Genomic DNA, 2,105 nt, shown 5'->3' with positions numbered 1-2,105 from the left:
CAGATATGGCCAAAAGAAGTTTTTCATATAAAAATTTCAATTTTGTAGGACGTATATTTAAGGAATTTCTGTAGGACGTATATTTAAGGAGACATGGCCACAATAAGTTTTTCATATAAAAATTTCAATTTTTTTAAGTTTTGGGTGAATTTTTCAATTTTTTGAGGGTGTTCACGAATTATCGTCCTTTTCGCTGTAGGACGTATATTTAAGGAGATATGGCCAAAAGAAGTTTTCATATAAAAATTTCAATTTTTTTAGGTTTTGGGTGGATTTTTCAATTTTTGAGGGTAGTCACGAATTATTGTCCTTTTCGCTCTAGGACGCTTAGTTTAGGAGATATGGCCAAAAGAAGTTTTTCATACAAAAATTTGATTTTTTTAAGATTTGAATGGAATTTTCAATTTTTGAAGGGTGATAACGAACTGAACGGACGTGTTTTTTAATAGCGGATTATTTCATCGTAATAAGTGCTTATTACGAATTTCACGTGTGGTGGAAAATCAAACCACCATGCAGCGAAATTCTAAGTCATCCACTGGGTTGCTAACTTCAGGGCCCAGTGGACGGGTATCGACTGAAGTTATGAGTTTGGGCAGTGACCAAGAGTCAGGCCCAATTAGTCGACACTGTGGAAAGTCGAACCTTTTCTAAGGTAACGACATCAAAAAGAGAATAAAAACACCATTAGTATTTAACAATGTGTGTATGCAGTTTCTTGCAATCTTAAACAACAACGTAACAACGCTAGGTAAGCAAAAAACGAGTGTGACACTTCCCAATAAACACAAGATGAGCGTTTTTCAAATGCAACAACTTTTCAGTTTGAGGGTAAATATAATTTTCAACATAAATTCAACTTGACTTGAAATAGCTCATCTTCAATACATCTTCAAATTGTTTGCGAATTACTTCCAATTTGCCAAAATGTTGACGAAATCTTTGAAAAGGTGTTGAAGATAATATGAGAAAACTTTGACAAAACACTACCCTAAAATGCAACGAAAAAACCATGTGGTTTTTAATACTTATTTGTGCAACGAAGTTCGTGGTCAATTGCAAGAAATAAAAAAAATGGAAAATTTTAGACAAATAACCAAATAGTTTATAAAAAAAGGTAAGTGAAAATAATAAATGAAATAAAACTTTAAGGAAGTCACTAAATGTATATCTCTTTGCAGAAAACTAAAATTATGGAGTCTACGTTCTTGAAAACATTAAAACGCTGACCGATGAAAAAATGGTGGACAATTAACTGGAACTGCTTCAAAAAGTTTATAATAATTGGTACGTCAATATGAAAAATTAAATCAAAACTTTAGAGAAGTCACTAAATTTTAATCTCTTTGCAGAAAACTAAAATCTTTGGATGCTACATTCTTCCAAACATTAAGAAGCTGACCAATGAAAAATGAATGGCTTATCGACAAGAAAAAGTTTCCAGAAACATTATAAGTGCAACCAATTAAAATGGTTAAAAACAACAAATTGTTGAAATCAACAACTTCTGGATGAAAATGTGCATCACATCGTCAGTTTAATTCATATGCTATTATCAGTTTAAAATGGATATTTTGTGAATTCCTTCTGCTGGAAATCAATTCTAACACGCGGTCCTGTACGTTCCTAATTTCAAATTGCCCGCATGTTAATAAATTGTAATGCTGTTTTATGACACCAAAAGGAAGGAAATCGAATTATCAATGCAAAAGTGTTTACTAATAATGTTTAAGATATTTAACGTTTTGTTGTTTGTTTTTTTTTTGTTCTTATTTGTTGATATGTTTAATAAGATTATTATTTATCAATTGGTATTGTAGTGTATTATGTAGTGTAGTGTATTATTATATATTTTATTTTGATAAAAATGAATAAATTATACAAAATTAATAGAATTTTGGCTTTGACTTTCAATTTGAAGTGGGGATATCATGCATACAAATTTAGGTTGAAAAGTATTTGCAACGATGTTAATTTTGAATTTGACTCGCATCGAAAATTATTTGACAAATTATTGAGTAGCGATGCATTTCAATTTGAGGATAACACTTGAGATATTATTGTTAATGTGTTGAATTTCACTGTTGAGGGTAATGTCTGTTTTT

The 2,105-nt window shown here is 30.5% G+C and overlaps 1 long non-coding RNA gene across 2 annotated transcripts; it reads left to right on the top strand.

Moving 5' to 3' along the window:
• Positions 1-544: 544 nt before the first annotated feature.
• On the top strand, positions 545-1,895 carry LOC142226222 (uncharacterized). Of its 2 annotated transcripts, XR_012719635.1 has the most exons (3): positions 545-1,117; positions 1,182-1,287; positions 1,353-1,895. It is a non-coding gene; the product is annotated as an uncharacterized LOC142226222 (long non-coding RNA). The 2 variants fall into 2 exon arrangements; XR_012719636.1 differs by lacking the exon at positions 545-1,117 and having other exon boundaries at positions 1,128-1,287.
• The last annotated feature ends 210 nt before the right edge of the window (positions 1,896-2,105 follow it).

The sequence above is a fragment of the Haematobia irritans genome, chromosome 2 (genome assembly GCF_050003625.1).
Source record: "Haematobia irritans isolate KBUSLIRL chromosome 2, ASM5000362v1, whole genome shotgun sequence".
Taxonomy (NCBI): Eukaryota; Metazoa; Arthropoda; class Insecta; order Diptera; family Muscidae; genus Haematobia; species Haematobia irritans.
Note: the sequence above shows the minus strand (reverse complement) of the source record. Positions and strands in the feature narration are given on the sequence as shown.